The sequence below is a fragment of the Equus caballus genome, chromosome 22 (assembly GCF_041296265.1).
Source record: "Equus caballus isolate H_3958 breed thoroughbred chromosome 22, TB-T2T, whole genome shotgun sequence".
Taxonomy (NCBI): domain Eukaryota; kingdom Metazoa; phylum Chordata; class Mammalia; order Perissodactyla; family Equidae; genus Equus; species Equus caballus.
This window is the reverse complement of record NC_091705.1, coordinates 18,277,088-18,298,710: the sequence shown is the minus strand read 5'-3', so window position 1 is coordinate 18,298,710 and position 21,623 is coordinate 18,277,088. Positions and strand designations below refer to the sequence as shown.

Genomic DNA, 21,623 nt, shown 5'->3' with positions numbered 1-21,623 from the left:
GGAGCCTATCACTGACCTGCTCTGCCCAGCCAGGCTTTTTGAAGGACTTGTTGTGCCTCATTCTCGGGCACATGACCTCTGCCCCCATTACTCACTTGACTAAGCCTGTCCTGGTTCAGATGCGAGTGAGTGTCCCCAGGGGCTAAACCTAGTGGACACTTCTCTCCCTTATCTTATATGTGCAACAGCCTTATCACTGTTCATGCCCTGGAGGAGGATATTAGTGCCTAGGGACATGAGACTTAAGAGCACTTCCCAAGAAACGAATGGGTTGATAAGAATCTGAGAGTATTAGTCAGAAAAACCTCAAAGCCTTGGTCATTTCAGTCTGGGTACCCAAAAGCAGATGAGGCTGGGCTATATCTGTCTAAATAAACAGAGTTCATCTGTCCTGAAGTGACCGACTAGCCACTTCTCATGAAGTGCTGGTGGAGCAAACAACTTGTCACCTAAGCCAGGCACAGCATTACGAAACTCCCTCCCTCTGCTCTTCCTGGTCGGATCAGGCAGAAGACGCACACTGCCACAAAGGTCTTCCCGAAACACCGTTTCCACCACTTTCTCTGTTTCTGTCCCTTTGAGATGTCATCGTACGCTTCCGCTTTCCTGCCAACGCCAGTCAACGCTCCCGTGCCTCATTTTCAGGACTGTGCAATCTGATGTTCAGGGTATTTGTTCAAAATATTTAACAACCAATTCAGCAGTATTGCAATATTTTACCAACTGGCAAGGCTGTACAGGTGCATGCCAGCTGAATACAGGCCCCTGCTGGTGTCTAACTATTCATTAACACGGGCCTGCCACTCCTGTTGAGCCTGCTTTTGTGCTGAGTCAGGCCATAATGCCTCAGCTGCATTGTTCCCCTTCTTGAAACGTGCTCCCTCCTCCCTGGTCAACTCCAATCCACTCCAGAAACTGCTGAATTGAATCCATCAATTAATCCCGAGTACAGCTTGTTGATGGATAGCAACAATTTGTTGTTAGATACTTGTTTCCTTTCTCCTTTGTTACTGGGCTCAAGGAAAGCATAGTGTAAGCAGAATGGAAGCGCCCCGTGAAGTGGCAAATGGTGTTGGTTAAACCTCTCAATGGCAAAGTCACAAAGGTTTGCTGGAGGCGCAGTCCTGTGTGCACTGCTATGGCTTGATAAACTCTGGGTAGCTTGTGTGGCACAGCTCATTAGCCACCTTTGTCCTGCAGAGCCCCCGAGATGCATTCTAAGGCCAGACAGAGAGTTTCTCTAAAGGTGTTGCTTAGACGTTACAATATGGAGGTGGGAAACCTCAGCCCTGTCCTCAAACTTGAACTTCTCGGTGCAGTTGTTGGGGAAATTGGTTGAATGTGTACAGCAAGTTGGGTGTTAAACACAATAAGTCTTTGATGATTAAAGGCCCTAGCTTACAGGCAGCCCTAAGTTTAAAGTAAATAGTAGCTTAATACTCCCTATTCTTTTGGAGTCTGTCAACATCCCAGTTTCAAAGGCCTGCATATAACCTGTGTATTTAGGCTTTTCATCCAAGGAATTTAATATTTAAGAGTAGATAAATATGTCTTTTTTTCTTTCTGTGATTCATATAGTATCTATTTGTAATTGTAGAAAATTTTATTTCCATAAGAAATTATAAGCTGTTAAATCCAAAATCTCAAAATAGAATTCTATAATAATTATAGAATTCTTTACGTGTTGTTAAATAGGATTCAGGGTATATTTTAGACGTGTAAATGATGTTTAAGACATTTTCTTTATAGATGCATTGAGTGATATCCAACCTAGTAGCTAATGACCTAGCACCTTCTAAACTGGACCTAAGACACAGTGAGGAAGGGAAAGAAGGAGATTGATGAACCAGTTCTCTGACAAATCGTAGAACAAAATCTAGAACTTCATATCACGTATTCAACTTGATGGGTTTTATTTGGAAAGTTTGAGTATTCTGCATGGCAATGTATCTCTGCATTTGTTACCACTTCCGGGATTGAGTTCTGTAGATTCAGCCACCTAGACTCAATTTTCAGGTCCAGAACAGGATTTTGAACTCTTTGCTTGCCAGTGTGGGAAGGCAGCAACGTGTCCTAATTGTGTGGCCCAAGCAGTGAAGGATAAAACATGAGTGTGTATGACTAAGGCCCATAGAGTTAGAGAATGTTACAGCCTCTGGGCCTGTGGTTTTCAAACTGTGCTCCAGGCAGCCCTTTAGGAGCTACAAGGTCAAGATGGGGAGGAGGTAGTGAGCTTACAGGGACCCTGGACTCACTCTCCGCTCTTGCTCATCTGTATCAGCTTATTTACCTTGTGGGCTTCCAGATAAGCATTCATTGGAAGAAAGGATTTCAGGGCCCAAAAACGGTTTGAAAACCACCAAGCTCACCTAGTTGTCTCATTTTCTACAAGGGGAAGTTGAACCGCAGCATAATGAAGGAAATCACCCAAAGTCACATAGACACTTGGCAACTCCTATTTCCTTGGTGGCCGTCTGTACAGACAACTTCTAACTGTGACTTTTCTCTCCCTTTTTAAAAAAATAACAAAATACAATTCTCTATTTTAGACTGCTAAAGTGTAGATAACTTTAAATGGCCATTAGAGATGGCAGTAGTTTAAGAGTAGAATTATAAAGGCTCAAGAATGTTATTTGCCATCTGTGTCATCTCTCATTGCTCCTCGCTTTGGAGTTCCAAGGACACTTGCTCTGGAAGAAGAGACTTGTTTACCTCTGTGTACTCTGCCTGCAGTTGCTGCTTTGAAAAGATATCCCAACTGAGTTGAAAAACAGGCTGTGTTCCTGTCTGGAGCCACACCTACAGCCTTTATCTTTTCAGCCCAGCTGCACAGCCGTGACCCCAGAGCTCTCTCAAGGCCTTCTCCAACTGGACATTCACTCATGACTCATTGCTCAGCTGTGTCTTCTTAAAGTATGAGAAAATAACTTGATTAAAATAGGTAAACATACACCATCACTAGTGTCATTCATTGTTATATGTTTGTAGGACAAAGAACACTATACATAATTAAGGGAACATGGAAGGATGAATAGTTTATCATTTATCATACACTTACATTCCAGGCACTGTGCTATACATGTTACACACATTGTTCCTTCTGATTCTCACAACCATCCCAAGGAAGAAATACTATTATGTTCTCCGTGTTACCCATGAGGAGATAGAGCCTTAGATTACCTATTCATATGTTACACAAAGAATGGTGGAAAGCTGAGACAAATCTGAGTCAGGCTGACTTCAAAGGCAGAACTCTAAAGAAATGCAGACATCCAGGTATGAGTAAGTAGTAAGTATTAAGTGTTAATTATTTGCAGTCACCTCCTTCGGTCTCTGTCAGCTTCTTCCTGCCAACTTTGCTGACTCTGACCATCTTCAATATCAGCACCCTCTTGGGGGCGACCAGGACTCTGGTCATTTGACCAGCGTTGTGTCCACTGCCTACTGAGCTCCCCTTCCAACCTCTCGTCTTCCCATCGTTGAAGAACTCTAACTACCTGCTGACTAATCCGAGAAAAGGCATTGCCTTCTCAGTTAAATTTCTCCCACCAGGCAGGATCCAGCTTCTTATGTTAAAACCAAAGGAAGAAAAGTCAGGAATTTTAACTTCGTTTGCTGGAATAAATGAAACCCTTGATAACTTTTTCTATCCAGAAGAAATTTTCTCATTTGGCCCAGGAACTCTCCTTATTCTTGGTTCTTTGCCTTTGAAATTGTAAATCATGCTCTTTGTCTGCTGAGTGGCTGCCCTCTACCAACTTGCAGGCTCCCTGGAGTTTTTGATAGAGCTGAGCTTTGCTAACATGCTTGAAATTACAAAAACCCAGCTTATTGGAACGTAACTTTTAAGGGTACGTGCTTTTGAATTCATTCCTGGCTCCCTGAGGCTTGCCTGTCAGGGTTCACGTTTTGCCCTCTCCCTAGTCTAATCACGATGCCTGCGGCTGCCGCCCTCTAAACCTAGGTTCTGCTGTGTGAGCAGAGGATAAGGTGACAGTGCCTGGCACTGAGTAGGTGCTCCGTAAAGGCTAGTTGAATGAATAAATGAAAAACATATATAAGTGAAATTTGTAATATTTGAAAATAGATATAAAGTATCACAGTACCCTGATCACCAGTCTATAGCTTTATCATCAAATTTATACGGGGATTGATTTTATGCATACAGTCATGCATCGCTTAACAATTGGGATACATTCTGAGAAATGCATGGTTAGGTGATTTTGTCATTGTATGAACATCATAGAGTGCACTTACACAAACCTAGATGGGACAGCCTATTACACACCTAGGCTGTATGGTACTAATCTTACAGGACCACCATCATATATGTGATCTGTCATTGACTGAAATGTTGTTATGTGGCACATGACTGCTATAGGACAAGAAAATTTCTAAGTTGAATAGCATATACTTTTACATGAGCCTTGCAGATTTGTTTGACTCTCATTTAGAAAGCCTTCAGACTAGCCCAAATTCTAAAGCCCCCTGGCTTTTTTCCTTGATAAGAAAGCAGCAGAGAAATGAACATCTGTGAGGAGATATAATGTTACCAAGAGCAGAAAGGTATCACTACATTTCTCCATCATGAAGAAAGTACGTTTCTACTAGGCCTGTTTCTTTATCTTTTTCAGCAAATATCTCTGTAATTACAGTGCATGAGATTATGGTTATGGTTTTAAAGACTTCTTTTTAAAGCTATTTTCTTAAGAAAACCGTATTCCTATCACATTTTATAGCACTGTTTTTTCCCTGCCTACAAAAAGAATACAAGTGAGTAGAAAATTTAAATAAATTCTAAAAACTAACAAGCAAGCAAAGAGATTTAGCCCCAGTTCTTCACAATATAGTCAATAATTGTCTAGAATTTTCTTTTACAAAGAAATCTTAGAAAATACTAGGGAATGTTAGGCACAATATAAATAAAAAAATGAGAAAGTTACCCATGGGCCAATGCCATTTTAGAAGTAAAGTTTGGGGGAGAATGGGTGAAAATGATATCCCATGTTTTTATCCAGTAATACCTAAGCAGCTGCTCTGGCTCTGGAGCCTGGCTGTGCCCGGCAAGCTCTCGCTGTGGGGCAGGGTTTGAGTCTACTGCCCTCTAGTGACTACTTTTTGCATATTCCTCAACCTCGCCAAGAAAAAGAAATTAAATGTACCGGATATGTTAAGCCTTTGTAATTCACTCTTTGCAGAGTTTTGCACCTACTAGACATAAAACTTCAAGTTGTTAGAGATTATTTTACTCAGCTAAAATCTGAGAAGCTAACTTGTCCTAAGGCCACTAATCTTCGGTCTAGTTATTGCACATGCATTATCTAATTTGAGGACATCTTTTCATTTATCTTGCTTGATTGATTACAGACTAGAATACAAACGTAAAGACTGATGTCTAATTTTTCTTTGCATGTTTGCCAAGTTAAATTGCGCTTTTTTTCCCTAAAGATAAGACTAAAGGATTTAAAGGTGGTTTACTTGATGGAATTATAGTAGCTAGTTTGTCCTCCAGAAAAGGGGTGAAAATCACTCTTCCAAGACTCTTCTCAACACTAGCATTGTAATTCTTAAAACTTTGCTAATTATAATTATTTACAATAGCCAAGACGTGGAACCAGCCTACATGCCCAGAAACTGATGATTGGATAAAGAAGATGTGGTATATATACACAATGGAATACTACTCAGCCATAAAAAAAGACGAAATTGGCCCATTCACAACAACGTGGATGGACCTCGAGGGCATTATGTTAAGCGAAATAAGTCAGTCAGAGAAAGACGATCTCTATATGACTCCACTCATAGGTGGAAATTAGTATATTGACAAGGAGATCTGATCGGTGGTTACCAGGGAAAAGGGGGGGTGGGGGGAGGGTACGAAGGGGGAAGTGGTGTACCCACAACATGACTAACAAAAATGTACAACTGAAATCTCACAAGCTTGTAATCTATCATAACATTAATAAAAAAAAAAAAAAAACTTTGCCAATTATAGGCCCCCAACAAAGGGTTTTTTATTTTAATTTGCATTTATCTGATTACAGTATAAAGAAATGTTTTCTTGAATATTTTTTCTCAATGAATTGCCTGTTTTCTATTAGAATTTTCATCTTTTCTTAGTAATTTTTAAGAGTTCTTTATACATCAAGAAAACTAACTCTTTAGCTTTTTTTGCAATTATTTTTCCCAGTTTTGCCTTTTAATTTTTATACATTCTCTGATTAAAATTTATTGTCTCTAAAGTGACCAAAGTAATATGTACTGTAAAAAAAACGTAAAACAGACCAAAAAGAAGCAAAAAGAGAATGTTCTCTAGTCTCACCCTCCACTTTCTGTTTCCTCATGGTAACCAATAGTGTTATGTGTATTTGGGAGGGGGTCTACCCATAAATGTATCCCAGAATGGGTAAATCTGTGCATGTAAGTGTATGTATTTTAGTACAGTTGTTCATGCATAGCATTTAACCTGTCAAAAGGTCAAAAAAAAGAAAAACAGAAGTAAAACCAATGAATCACTGAAGGAGTAATTAGTAAAAACTTATTGTGCACACACCAAAAAGTTTGCAAACCAGGAGGACTCAAACCAAAACATGGAACGAGGCTCAGAGGAATATTGTTATAAAGCAGTTTATGCAGTGAGGAGGCAGTGACTGTTAATTCTTCACAGGGATTGGTTACAGGATTAGAATTTTCTTAAATGAAAGGGAACTGGTTAGTGGTTACCTTGTATCAATTTTGGGCAACAATTTAAGTTTTGCTATGATTTTCAGAGCAAGAAGTGACCCATGTCAAGTTAGTGTAGCTTGTCTTGCAAAATAAGCTAAATTAAGCTTTGCTTGTATGACCAAACTGGTTTTGTCTGCTCGGGGAATTTTCAAGTCTGGTCTCTGTTTGTGTTTGATTGTAACAAACCAAAAAATCTCTAGCAAAAACGTGTTGTTCTGCAACTTGCCTTTTAAAATTCTACAGTCGATCACATCATCCTTTAGTTGTTTGTGCCTCAGTCCTTTTAAGGTCTGCGTAGTTTTCTGCAGTACAAATACACTATAATCTTTAAAACTATCCCCCTATTAATCGTTATTAGTTTGTCTCCAGTTTTAGTGGTTACAAGTACATATGTTGGTTTTTTGATGTGTAGAGATTTTAGAGTCTTATATAGTCAATTTTTATTAATCAGTGCTTCTGCTTTGGTGTAATATTTAGAAAATCATTCTCACTCCCAAGATTATATAAATAGGCACCTCCCAGTATTTTTAAAGTTTAGTTTTTTTACTTTGAAATCTTTATTTTGATGTAAGGTACGAGGTGGGGTGATAGCTTTATTGTATTCCAATGGGAGCCAGTTGTCTTTATGCTGTTTATTTAATTGTTTTATTTTTCCCTCTGGTTTTCAATATTCCCATCACTTTTTTAAAGATCATATTCTGCATTCTTACTTTTGGTTTTGGAGCCAGACTAATTTGAGTTTGGCCTTGATTCCATACCTGTTAGCTTTCTGGCCTTGGGCAAGTTGCTACCCTTCACCTTGCTCGGTTTCCACATCTCTAGAATGAGAATGATGATATTGCTGCTTCTGAGGCTGTCATGAGGACTGAGTGAGGTCCCTGGAGCTTAGTACCCTTAGCAAAGGTAGGTGTCATTGCTACCGCTGCTGCTGTAACTAGTAGTGTCCCTGGGGTTGTTTCTAGACTTCCACTTCTTCCTTGTTGAATTCCTTTCAGGAAGAGATCAAGCCTTCTAATTCTTTCTGTTGCTCAGTACTGGCCAAAAATTACTTTGTACTGGGGCAGAGCCTTACAGAGAAGTTATGCTAATGAACACTGACCCAAAGCATCTGTGGAATTATTTCCTAGCATTTTCTATTAGTATATATATTTTCTGCTAACTTTGGGTATAATTATAGGCAAATTATATGATTCTATTCTCATATAATCTCTTCATTGCAAATGTTGTATTTGTCAATGGATGCCTTCTCATTTGCAAAATGCTTTGATTTGTATTTGAAGATGCTCCTATGCAGCATCTACAAATAATTGTATGATGAAGGATCCCGGTTAATTTGAGCTGGCTCTAAGCAGAACGGCGTGTGTGAGGACGTGTTATGTGGCGTGTTTGTTCGAGGTCTAACCAGTCAAATGAAACAGTTTTTTATTGTCTTCTTCGTATCAAGCACTATGCTATAGATTGACGGTGATGTAGAACAGTGGGAACACGTGAATCCTGTGTGCAAGGAGTTGATGGTCTAGTTGGGAGAATAAGACATGCAAACAAAATAGGAGGGGACAAAATCAGGCAGTGTGAGTTTCAGAGCTGCCCAGAACAAATAGAAATGGACAAACTCATTCAAGAAAAGACCATCTATTCAGGAAGGAGCAGGTGTCTTCTTATTTTCCCATGTTGGAATCCTCTAAGAAAAGAGTAGCTGTTGAAGCTATTGCATTCTGAGTGGTGCTAAAAAATATTCCTTAAGAAATAGAAATTAGCATGTTATTTTACATTTACCAAAGCAGACAAGCCATAATGCAAACTGTAATCGATCTTGAGGAAATATTTTTATAACTGTTTATCCTAGACTTCAGAGTTTTCTTATTGTGAGTACTTTCAAATTACCTGTAGACTTTAAAATTATTTTTTAAAATTGCCCTGTTGGCCCTAGTTATTATTAACATTCTTAAGGTATAGGGAAATAGGCATAATAAAACAGGTAGCCATTAAATTATGATTTAAGGTGATTCCAGTGGAGTTTTTCTTTCGTGGTACATCTGAGAAGTACCCTACACTTTCCCACTGCTTTCTCTCTACTTGTAAACTCTCAGCTATTCCCCAAATTTGAATTTGAGTTACTTTGTAAAGATGAAGAGACCATTGATCTTTGTCGCCAGGTCTAGGGCTAATCGTGATTTCTTCCTTCAAAGAACAGGTGGATTGAAATGTGATGTCTGCCTCTCAAACTGGGACCTCATGAATATGGATTATGTGATAATTTCCTACAACCGTCTAAGACAATAACAGCCTGAGCAAAAACAGGAATTAGCAGAATTCAGAAATCGGTAAAAACAAATTTGGAATTGGCTACATGCCGTAAATGAGAATTTTTTTTATACATTCAAGTGAATTTTGTGGGTCAGTATGAACTAATAATATCAGATAATCATACTTTACTTATTCTGTACAGTGAACACAGTTGCCTTACGTTATTTCCACGCATGCACATTGCTGTCTCTGTAATGCTTTCTATTCATCCAGTAAACACTGCATAAGTGCATGCTCTATATTGACTACTATGCCTGGTGTTGAATATCCAGGAACTCTACAGAATGGTGGAAAGTAAATGTCTTTCCTACTACTAGATTGTGGCCACAAGCCTTGCCATTATTGGAAGCTGTTTGTATCTGTCCGGATAGAATCTTCCCACTTGTGATCTGTTTCTAGATTTCGTCTACTGAGGAGGTGACATGGTGTTTCCCCATATGGCAGGCGCTCAGTAAACATTTGCAGGGTGAGTTAGAACCTGGGAGGGGAGTTGAAGGATACTTGATCTCTCCCAATCTTAGACCGTAAACCTGCATATCACTTTTCAGGTATTATCTCAGCCTTCAAAGGCATGAGAAGTTTGAAGTTGTTTACAACCAGCCAGGAAACTAAGAAGGATTATTTAGTGTCTTTCAGCATATTAAGCCCTGGGAAGAAAAACATAAACAGAGCTCTAGATTCTATTTTTGCTCAAAGTAATGACAGGAAGCTCTCTCTCATCTAACAGTGTATTGATGCGATTTAAAAAAATTTTAAACTGCCCTTCTTGATGAAAGAAGGAAGCAGGAAGAGTGGGGAAGGAAAGAGGGTAGAGGGAAAGAGAGACAAGGATGCTTATCTTCCAAGACTTCATCGAGCATGAAGGATAATGTATATAAAGCACAGTATTCACACATAACTAGACACACGGTCAATAGTATCTGCCATGATGATGTTCATGTAAAATTGTATGTTACAGGGAATAATGTTTGACTGAAGACATGTCTACATTTGTTTGTCACATTGTAATGACTTTGCTACTCGTGAATATCCAATCACTTGATTTCACTGACATCTCTGGGATATTCAGGAATTTCACAGTCCTGGCCATGCAATCCTAGACTCTGTGATTGTCACAGGCCTCTCTGCTCACTATTTTCGCTACATGTCTGTCTTGCGTATACATATGACCCTTCTACTCTCTGTCACCAAGAGAAGTTGTATGTGAGGTCATATTTTGGTTATCTGCTGCTGCCCAACTTCTCCCAAACTTCATGGTGTGAAACAACAACCATTTTGTTAGCTCACAATTTGGTGAGTTGACTTGATTCAGTTGAGTGGTTCTTATGCTCCGTGTGATGTTGGCTGGGAGCTTGAATGGTCTGGAATGTTCAAGATCGCTCATTCGTATGACTGACAGTTGGTGCTAGCCATCAGCTGGGAGCTCAGCTGGCCTGTCAACTGGCGCACGTACACATGGCCTCTCCAATCCCATGTGGCTCTGGCTTCTCACAACATGGTGGCTGAGTCCCAATAGGGAGAATCCCAAGAATGAACCTTCCAAGAGAGGAAAAGCAGAAACTATCAATCCTCTTAAGGGCTTGCCTTATCTCTCTTGTTTTCTATCCATCAAAGCAGTCACAGACCAGCTCAGATTCAAGGGGATGAAGGAGTTGACTCCACTCTTGATGCAGGAATGGCATGTGCACACTGGGAGGGAAAGTGTTGATTAGTGGCCATCTTACTGTAGGATAAACACCACATTCCTTTAAATTTACCTGACCTGAGTCTAAATCTTCTAAAAGGACACTCACAGGCTCAAGTTTCATGCCCCAGAAGTAATTCTGAAAAAGGTGGTGAGACGTCATTGGTCTAAACATCAGAGCCTGCACTGATTTGTCTTGGATCCAGTTGTGTGGCACTGGAACAACACTTGTGTCAGTACATAAACATGATACCGTCTAATCTCTTGTGAAAGAAAATTGTTATCCAAGTCTATTGGTGATTATAGCTAGAGGTTTAAGTCTATTTGTGATTATAGCTAGAGCAGCAGTTCTCAACTGAAGATGATTTTGTCCCCCAGGGAATGTTTGGCAATGCTGGGGACATTTTTGACTGTCAAAACTGGGGAGATGGGCAGAGCTACTGACATCTATTGGGTAGAGACCAGAGATGATGCTAAACATCCTACAATGCACAAGACAGCCCTTCCCACAACAAAGAATTTTCTGGGCCAAAATGTCAATAGTTCAGAGGTCGAGAAACCCTGAGCTAGAGCAAAGATTCTTCCCATACTGTCTTGTAAGTTCATATAGAGCATATTGCTTTTTATACTCCAAGACATCATTTGTGTCTCTCATCTCATAGATTTAAAAAAACATCCTTTCATTTGTATATTTCCAGATTTAAATTGTGAGATTTCTCTAAGGTGTCTTGAAGCTGCAGCTTCTATTTACTTTTGTATTTAAATAATTTATATACAGAGATTGGATCAGGATGGCTGGTAGGGGACACATTCCATCCTCTTCCTCCCACCTCAAACTCTAAGAAATTACTAGAAAAATTATATCTGTGTCTATATGTGTCTCTATCTCTATCTAACTCTAGCTGTAGCTCTGTCCCTATGTCTCTGTCTCTATCTCTATCTATCTCCTGGAAAAGAAGAAGTGATCACTGTACATCAGAAATCTTGAGCCTCACTAAAAGACTGTGTCAGTCAGAAGAGGCTAAGTTACACTATGGCAACAAACACCCCCAAATCTAAGCAATTTAAAACTATGCAGTTTTGCCGCCAGCCCAGTGGCACAGTGGTTAAGTACGCACGTTCCACTTCGGTGGCCTGGGGTTCACCAGTTCAGATCCCGGGTGCGGACATGGCACCGCTTGACAAGCCATGCTGTGGTAGGCGTCCCACATATAAAGTGGAGGAAGATGGGCACGGATGTTAGCTCAGGGCCAGTCTTCCTCAGCAAAAAGAGGAGGATTGGCAGCAGATGTTAGCTCAAGGCTAGTCTTCCTCAAAAAAACAAACAAACAAAACAAACTGTGCAGTTTATTTCTCATCCACTCTACATGTTAATTTTGGGCTATTAGCATGGGACCCAGGGACCATCTCAAATATTGCCATTGCCCCGTAGGGGGAAAAAGAGGACTCTGGAGGGCCTCGCATTGGCAGTTCAATGATCCCTCCTGAAAGTGACAAGCATCAAGAATCCCTTTTACTCACATTCCGTTGCCCGCGACTATAGACATGACCCCATTTCCACGAAGGAGCCAGGAAGAACAATCCTGGCCTGGAGAGGAGAGAATTGGAAATATTTGGCATATAGCTTTACTGACTCCTTCAAAGGTCAAAGTAGGGGGGATCTGATGGAAGGAAGAAGCCACAGCTAGAAGTGAGCACAGGGAAGAACTGTGGAAGGTATGAGTGACTCTTGAAGATATAGGGAGGAGGAGGGGACCCTGTACAAAAAACCAGTAATGTACTGGAGAACTGTGATAGGAATAGCCTGGGAAGTTGATACCCACTCATATTTCAGAGATGGAAGAATTAGGAGTGCTCAATTATAAAATTTAGACATTTTTTTAATGTTTAAAAAATATTTAATGTGCTATGGAAATTACATAAAGTCTTCTGTATAGCCCCTGTGTTCAAAACCATTGTGCCTAGTACAGTGCCTGGTACATAGTGTGTGCTCTGGAAATATTAATTGATTGAATGATGGCTCTAAATTTAACCACAGGAAGAACTGTTTAAAATTATTAGTAGTAGTATTATTATCATCATCCCATTATCCTATCTCACAGATAAGGTTGGTTTTGGAAACAAGGTTATGTCTTGAAACAAGTAAATGTCTTGTAAGGTCACTTTAAGGAATTTCTCCTGCTCAGCAAGCTGCCAGAATCCAAATAAAAGGCAGGGGGATTTAGATTCCGACTTCCCTTGTTTTCTGGCTGAGTCCTCATTTCTCCCTGCAGCTTCTTTGGCTCACCCCCATGCCTGCTCGTCTCACCCTCTCAGCTTTGTGAAAGGATGTCCCTGGTCCTCCAGGCCCAGCTCTCCTGTGGGTGGCCTCTGTCTGCGCTGGGTCTCTGGAGACACTAGAAGTTAGGAGCTCTGGAGTCAGACTGCCTGGGTCCAAATCTGCCACGCACACACTCGAGGACTTTGGACAAGTTACTTCATCTTTCTGGACCTCATTTGCAAAATTTGAATAATTGTAGTACCTACGTCATAAGGCATTGTGATGAGTATTAAATGAGATGATGCTGAGAATGTTCTTAGAATGGTGCCTGGCAGTTTTTAAGTACCCGATCTATGGTCTCCATCATCATCATTGCTGTCAGCACCACTGCCCCTCTGAGCTCCATCCACATCCAGCTCCCAGGACTTCTCCCGAAAGAGGCCCCGTCTGTCTGCCCCAGCTTTGCTGACCTGGATGGTGGTTTCTTTGAGTTGGTTTCTTTTGTTTTAAGTCAATGTCCCAATACTCCAGAGTCCCAGGATGTCGTGTTTAGGGCTGGCTTGGGCTCAGGTTATTTCTAGCTTTTAACCTGCATAGCTTCAAAAAGCGTTTAGTGGCTCTGTGCCCTGGTTCCCTTCTCTGGGAAGCAGGAATAATACCTTTTTCTTCCCAATGTCCAGGGATTTGGGGTTTCTTTCTTCCTTGTTCTTCTTCCTCGGCTCTCTATTTTATGCCATCTTGCTTTCGTTTGTGTGTCCTTAAAGCCACCTTCAGCCCTTGACGGGAAAAGGTAGGGGTATAAATAAAGAAAGAAACGCACAAATAAAATAAAGAGTAGTTATGAAAGCACTGGAAGAGGTTCAGAGCATCCTGCATAGACAGACAGTTTTATCCAGGAAGTGTTGTCAGTGGAGAGTTTGGAAAATCCACCTTGGCGTTATGTCTTTTGAGCTTAGAAATGTTCAAATGCTTGTAGACTTCACGTGATATCTGTAGAAAATAGGATATAAGAAAAATGTGGAGGGATAACTTGCTTTGGTCCTTTGAAGATAGAAGTTCTGAAATAGTTAAGTAGCAAAGCTAAGAATACACTTTTAACACACGTGGCCACAAGTTCTTAAATGGAAGAATTAACACAGGGATCGTGATAAATCTCTCACCCTCAGGAAGTGCTCACTATAAAGGTCACACCAAAAAATGATTTTAAAGGGAGTATAAAGTCACCTACCGATAGTAGTCATGATAGCTGACATTTATTGAGTGATTACTTGGCCTTATCCCAGTAAGTAAGTGGAGAGATACTGTTTTCATTCTCATTTTACAGTTGAGAAGACTGAGGCCCAGCTAGGTCATTTAACTGAGGCCACACAGGATGGGTAGAACTAGGCAGTATAACCAGGTCTTTGTCAGTGACTGCCATTTGCAATGCTGCCCCGTAACCAAGTGGCTCCTTCATTCCGCACCCTGTAAAGCAGCAGTGCTTCTTGAGGTTTCTTCTAATGGTTACACCGTAGAATTCTCTGTCACACACACAACAGGGCCTGGGCCAGTGCCAGGACAAAGTGAAATGGGTTCCATTTTGCTCTGGCTCCCATCTGGCTTGATGACCAGCCCTGGCCTTCCCTTCTCCCTGTACTCAGCATATAGTCAAGAAGCCCACACCACACCCCTCAAGAGGGCTGTATTTAAGTAGAAACATTCCTGAAGACTGGAGAGCCTTGAAGACATTTGCGCTTCCCCTTGTTTGATTGCAGATCCCTTTGAGAATCTGATAGAAAGAATGAAAGCCTTCCTCAGAAAAAAATGGGCTTCAAATGAGTTATGTGGTTTCAGGGGAAGCACCCAGAAGCCTTGACTTGAACATTTAAAGGAATGAAACAAGAATAACAAAAGGAGGTGGTGGTGGGCTTGCTGTTTGGGAGCTGGGAGCCTGCCTCCTGCCTCTGTAATCAAAAGAGGAAGCTGTCTGTTCCTATGGCTGGATCAATAAAATTAATGCAAAACATTAGTCTAGAGCAAGAAAAAAATAATCTAGCTTACACTGTCTCCTGTGTGTTTTTTACGTGACTTTATGGTCCCTGCAGGCCAGTTTTGTTTGCTCGAGGTCTGTCACATCCTGTAATCTTCCACTATCTTACAGCTGATCTGTGACTCTACAAGGGCGTTTCACTTACAGCCTAACATATCCCAGGAATTCCATGGCAGAAATTGCACTTGATGAAGGTGTCTGCCTGGAAACACGTACTGGTGCATCCAACAGAAATTTGTGTTGAGAAGCAAGATCTTGGGGCGGGCCCTGTGGCCAAGTGGTTAAGTTCACACACTCTGCTTTGGTGGCCCAGGGTTTCGCCGGTTCGGATCCTGGGCGCAGACGTGGCACCGTTCATCAGGTCACTTTGAGGCGGCGTCCCACATGGGACAACCAGAAGGACCTACAGCTAGAATATACCACTATGTACTGGGGGGGCTTTGGGGAGAAGAAGAAGAAAAAAAGAAAGAAAAAAGAAGATTGGCAACAGATATTAGCTCAGGGGCCAATCTGAAAAAAAAAAAAAAGTGAGATCTTATCCAATTTTGCAGGAGATAATTCTTATTGACTTGGAAAACTTGAAGTGTTTGAAGGCAGGGCAAAAAAAACTAATAAACAACCCAAGAGATTCTGCGTGTTGAAAGACTCCTTGTCATTTGTTTACCGCAGAGAGGGCTGTGTGCTGGTGTTGAAATCAAGCCTTTGCCCTGCCTGGGAAATCTTGGTGGAGTCCAGGCAGCAGGAGCCCTGGCAACCTTCCACAGTGGCCAGCTGAGGGAAAAACAGAAATCTGGCAACACTAACCCAAATGCCCTTTCGCCCTCCCAGAAGATAGTGTTGTCTCGACCCGGGAAAGCTGTACCTTAACGCCCAACTCTTGGTCTCACAGTCATGAAGCTGCGGTAAGACGATTGTGTTTCCCTCTTACTCTCCTTTGTCAGTCAGTGCCCTGATCCCCCTTTTGTTTTCCCCAAATTAAGAAATTCGGTCTTTCTACAGGTGGTACATTTTTCAATTTCTTGAAAAGGGCTGAAAGGTAGATTATTTGGGGCAGACAACAAAGTAAGCATATAAATGCTTGAACTCTGCTAAATTTGTGATCAGACAGACATGGGCCTAACATGGTAGGACTGACGGTGGCTCCTGGTGACCTCTGTTTCTGTGTTGAATGGGGAGAGTACAGCCTTTGGGGTCTGAAGGACTTCATCACTTTTTGCTTGGTGTCTTTAGGCAAGTTAAAGAACTTCGCTGAGCCTCGGGTTTTTCGTCTGTTTTATGGGGGCAATAATACCTACCCAATGGAGTTGGACACACAATAGGTGTCGCAAATGACGGTCCCCACCCCCATGCTTTTAACTCTTGCTTAAGCATCAGGATGAGTGCTCCATAATGTCTGGGTTTATGGATTGTACCTTCTTCCATGTTGAACATTAGAGCATTTGCTTGTCTCTTTTTCTTCTATCATAGATCCCATCCCTTGTGATGGTTAAGAAGCACTGATCATTTTCCTGTATTACTGTGGAGAAGTGGATTATCTGCAAGAAATGCCTTGTGTCCATTTCTACTCTTACTAGTTAGGCGTGCAGTTTTGATAAACTACCTCTCAACATCTCAGGGAATTAGGTTTAGGCCTAAAAGAAACCATATAATAGAATTTTGATGGAAGTGGAACAGAGGCCCACAGAGTTGTCCCAGGAGCTGTTGAGGTTGCTGGCCACGGACAGAGAGATTCCTGATCACTGTGTCGCTGCAGAATGATGGGAGGGCTGACTTTCATAGTCATCTTGCCTGTCCATGACATGCTGATCAGTTAAGATACCAACGTTCCTTATTTACAACCCGTGTTCTTGTTTGTGTGTGCCCAGGGGATATGAACTGAGTAAGCTGGGGTGGGGGAAGGTGCAGAGTGGTGGCAGTGACATTTGCCAGCCCTCTGTCACCACCTTCTCCACTAGAACACCACACATTGTGTCTTTCCACTGCAAGACTTGCTTTTAGTACCTGAGAGCAAATGAGTGGTCTTATAACCATTACCTGTAGTTTTCTGCCTTGAATAGTCGTTTTGTTCATGATCACGCTGGCTAGCAGCCATGTGCCAGGACGGTGCCCGCAGCTTTCAGCTGGAGCCTTACAGGGCTGTGCCTCTGTTCAACGGGCCTTTGCCTGGTGTCCCTCTCCTGCGCTGGGCTGAGGGCAGCTCTTGGCCATGTTTGCCTGTGCTTGAATTGTGATTCAAAATTGGCACAATGATATCACTTTGGTTTAAAAATAAGTTAAAATCCAAAAATATACTGTAAATTCCTAACTTCTGAAAATATTTCTGAAAATAGTACCCATCCCTATATATATATATATATAACACTGCATTATTTAAAGCAGTTTCATAAGTTAGAGACCTATTTCTGTGGAATGTTCCCAATTTGGCAAGTCAACCTAGGATAATTTTATTTATTTATTTATTTTTAATTTTTTTAAAGATTGGCACCTGAGCTAACAACTGTTGCCAATCTTCTTCTTTTTGTTTTCTGCTTTTTTTCTCCCCAAATCCCCCAAGCACATAGTTGTATATTTCTAGTTGTGGGTCCTTCTAGTTGTGGCATGTGGGACGCCGCCTCAGCGTGGCCTGATGAGCGGTGCCATGTCCGCACCCAGGATCCAAACCAGTGAAACCCTGGGCTGCCGCAGCAGAGCACACAAACTTAGCCACTCCACCATGGGGCCCGCCCCTAGGATGATTTTAACATTGCTGGAAAAGAGGGACCCCTTAGACTTCCTTTTTGAGCATATAGTCTTTCTTTGTCAGGCTTCGGGGTGCATGCTCCCTGGAAGCCATTGGTGATTTCAGGCCACGAGCTGGAGAGAATAAATCCGAGCGTATCTTGCTCTTGTTCTAGACTCGCTGCTCCCAGTCTTCGGAGGGAGGGCCTCACTCTGGTATTTGTATGATAGCTATGATATTTGTAATGAAGGCACTGGTCATCCTTTTCTTTAAAAAAAAGTTATGAAAATAAATAGTACTGAAGCGTATGAAATGAAATGTAAAAGTCCTGGGTCTCCCCAGTACTTCTCCTTTGAGGTAATCGTAAATAACTCGTGTATCTTTCCAGATATTTTCTATGCAATTATAAGCATATACATACATACAGCTATACATCCATATACCTACATACACACATATATTACACACACACAAATAGAACATATGTTTAGTTTTTAGAAATACAAATGGAGTTTTACCATACATACCATTTTGTATCTTACTCTTTGCACTTAATGCTATATCAAGGCATCTTACCATGTTAGCACATGAAAATCTCAGATTTTTAGTGGCTGCATGCTATTCATCTGTATGGTTGGGCCATAATTTATTTAATGTGATGTCTGTTGATGGATGTTTAGGTTGTACCCACGCTTTTACTCTCAATCTTGTAGTGGATTTCCTCAGACGTATCTTACCCAATGCGTTTGGTAAATGAATATTCTCATTAGCTGAATCATATCTGGAGAACTATATTGCTGTATCTTTTTTTTTTTTTTTTTTGGTGAGGAAGATTGTCTCTGAGCTAACATCTGTGCCAGTCTTCCTGTACTTTGTATGTGGGACACCACCACAGACTGGCTTGACAAGTAGTATGTAGGTCTGTGCCCTGGATCCGAACCGGCAAACCCCGGGCCACCAAAGCAGAGTGCGTGAACTTAACCACTGTGCAACTGGGCCACCTCCATATATTGCTGTATTTTAAATATTAGTGATTTAGTAGATTTTAGCAGAGAATATTTATAATGTGGCCTAATGACTAACAAAAGATCTCCTTGAAAATGTACAAGAAACACATTTACATATGGTGGAAGTGTTATAGAAGCCAGTTAGGTTAATCTTATTATTTTCTAGGAGTTAATTCATGGTAAAATATGTTTTATAACATCAAATTAATGCACTATGAAGGGATTTAAGGGGGTGGCATTTTTTAATGAGTTGCCATAGTGGCAGATACTGAGCTGTGGCACATACATCATTAGAATGTACTTCCAGAGGTGGAACTAAAAAAGAATAATTTCTCATAAGAGGAGGTGAGAAATGTTGGGGGTGGATAAACTGTGTTCATAAGTGATTAAATGACAGCTTTTAAAAAATCACTAAAGAACTAGATGTATGGCTAAATAATAGAAAGGATCTGAAGGTACTTGTTTGCACAAAAATAGACAACCCATTTTAATTCCATGAAATGCGTACTAACTGCTGTTGAGAGTAAATCTTGATAGCATTAACTGACATGGCTCTCCTTAAATGGATCCTTAGAATTAGATACATTTGCTCTGAGTTCAGTTACATTTGTATTTCCGTTTATGCGCTCATCTCTATATCAGGTGTCTGATTAGTGGCATCTATGTCGGAAAAGCTGTGTGTCTCCCGTGAGGTGGGCCTTAGTGTTACAGTCCAGCTTGTTCCCAAAGGGGCTGCCACTCTGCCACCAAGAATGACCCAGTGTGTTGGCCCTCAGCAGCTCCAGCTTTAGCCCAGGACAAGTTTTCTTCTAGCTATGTTCTTCTTATATCTCATAACACCTGCTTCCATCCTCCTTCATTTGTGTAGACAGCAAGTATTTACAGCAGTTCTCCACTAGGGGTGATTTTGTGCCCCAGGGGATACTTGGCAAGGTTGGGAAACACTTTTGATTGTCATATGCTACTGGCATCTAGGGAGTGGAGGCCAAGAATGTCACTAAACCTGTTACAGTGCACAGAACAGCTTCCTTTGCCCCCAAGAGAAAATTATCCAGCCCGATAGTGTGAGGTTCTGAAACCCTGCTCTACACAGTGATGACTCATACTGAGGTCTCATTGTTATTTCATTTCTCTAGTGTATCTAGTTTATCATGTGCTGCACTTTTGCCAAAAACTGTATTGTTACACATTAAGTAACTAAGGGGACTGATATCATGGTGGACTGATGTTAGCATTGGGCTAGTTGGGAATCAGGAAATAGGAGTTCTAATATCTCACTATTGCCTCTTTAATTTGCTGTGGGACCTTTGGCAAGCCATTTAATACCTTTTTGTGAAATGAGTGCATTCGTCTGAGTTATCTACAGGGTCTCTCTAAGTGTTAAAATATCCCGTTATTCTGCCACTGCAAATAGAACTTTGAAGTGGGGTAAGGATGAGCAGTAGAAACGTAAGATGTTCTTTTAGATATGTCATCCATTGATTCTTTCTTTCCCCTACCACCAGACATACTTCTGTCATACAATCCTTGGCCCACTCTGCAGGCGCCCTGGCTTTTAAGATCCTGTGCTTTGAATCTATCTATCCAATTCTGAGAAGCTCTAATAACATAATAACATTTCAGCCTAGACATTTAGTTGTCTTGTGGCAGTCATATACAGCATTAGTTCATTCATGCAGCTCTCTTTAAATAGATGTTTACTGAGTGGTGATCTGTACAAAGTATTTGCTCCACACAATAAGCCTGAGGGAAAGCAGGAAAGGGCTTATTCTCAAATACAGACAAAGAGACTGCAGCTCAGAGAGATGCCCCAGATCACGTCGCTCCCTCGGTGACAGTGAGTTCCAGGATGGATGTCTCCTGGCTTACCTTAATTCTTGGAGGGAGCATCTTCCTTCTCACCAAATCACAGGACAGCAGGACCACAGCCAGTGGCACTGAGAGTTGAAACCTTTACTTATCAAATTGGAAAATGCATGCCCTCCAAATGGTGAAATCTCACAAAACAGACAAAAATCTCAGGAGTTTTAAATCCCTTCTGTTCCAGTTGCCTAAATAAGGTATCTCTAACGTGAAAGGTGTTAGTCCTAATCTGGTCTCTCTTTGGCAGCAGAATGGTAGACAAATGCAATTTGGATCTGGAGACTGGCATCAAATTCTGTCTCCTTCACTTGGCAGCTGTGTGACCCCAGGCAAGTTTCTTTTTCCTCTAAGTCTTCATTTTCTCATCTGTAAAATAGAAATTACTAATCCTTATCTTACAGGGTTGCTGTGAGCATCAGGTGAGATAATATATGTCCATGAGTCCTAGACTATTCTTCCTCTTGCCGTTTCTCTTCCTCCCCCTCCTCCTTGTCTCTTTTGAGGACAACATAAATTAGCCCAACTTTTTATTTTGCCAAGGAAAGATCTATATCACTAACTTCACAAATCTACCATCATTTCGTAAAAGAAAGGATATTTTAATATCCAAAATGGAAGAAAGACTAATCCCAAGATAACAAGCAGCCCTCCCTATTCACCAGTTTCTCACTTGGCCATGGACTGGTGAGAACTTGCTCAGGGCCTAGCGCGAGTCTATAGTCCCGTGCTCAGGACACTTTGACATCCATAGCGTATAAAGCACTGCTTCCTGTGCCCTGGTGCTTAATAGGCGACTGGAAAATGGTAAGAAGTGTTATTGATAACTATTGCTTAGAGATTATGATGCATGAAATTCAAGAGTTGCTACTTCCATTTCTAAAAATTCTGATATCTTTGGACGAGCGAATGAGTGGCCTCTTGTAGGACAACAGGGCTATTCTTTTCTGTGGATTAAATTTTCTCTGGTGGAGAGATTTCTGTAAGGTTTGTGGATCATATTTTTAGTAGATTATACTAAGCTTCAAGCT

The 21,623-nt window shown here is 41.2% G+C and overlaps 1 protein-coding gene across 13 annotated transcripts in view; it reads left to right on the top strand.

Moving 5' to 3' along the window:
* The window catches only part of SHLD1 (shieldin complex subunit 1), an 85,865-nt gene that overhangs the window by 15,722 nt on the left and 48,520 nt on the right, over positions 1–21,623 (top strand). For 4 of the 13 annotated variants that reach the window (XR_011430881.1, XR_011430880.1, XR_002802804.2 and 1 more), the window contains one exon: positions 15,676–15,908. The exons of the other annotated variants lie outside the window; for them this stretch is intronic. The gene's annotated coding sequence lies outside the window, so the exon portion shown is untranslated. The remainder of the gene's footprint in view (positions 1–15,675; positions 15,909–21,623) is intronic. 13 annotated transcript variants of the gene reach the window in all.